Source organism: Myotis davidii, unplaced genomic scaffold (genome assembly GCF_000327345.1).
Source record: "Myotis davidii unplaced genomic scaffold, ASM32734v1 scaffold1622, whole genome shotgun sequence".
Lineage (NCBI taxonomy): Eukaryota > Metazoa > Chordata > Mammalia > Chiroptera > Vespertilionidae > Myotis > Myotis davidii.
In genome coordinates, this window is record NW_006293535.1 from 335,045 (window position 1) to 335,343 (window position 299).

The following is a 299-nucleotide window of genomic DNA, read 5'->3' on the forward strand; positions in this document are numbered from 1 at the left end:
GACTGCGCGAGGCCCCGACCCCGCGGCGCCCGGACACGGGAGCAGCTCGCGTCCGGTTATTATTTTTTTATTAAGATGAAAATAGTCGTCCCACTACGAACGGACGGTTCTTACAATAAATAACAATAACTTACGTTCTGTTAGGCAAAGGCTCACACGCTCTGTCCTCCGTCGACGGATAATTTAGACGCGTTCAAGGTAAGTCTCGATTCTGTTTTCCCCGCGGCCATGCGCTTTGGGGGGCCGAGGTCTGCTCCTCGCGGCCTCTTCCGGCCTCTCCCAGCCGGGGCCCCTCGGGT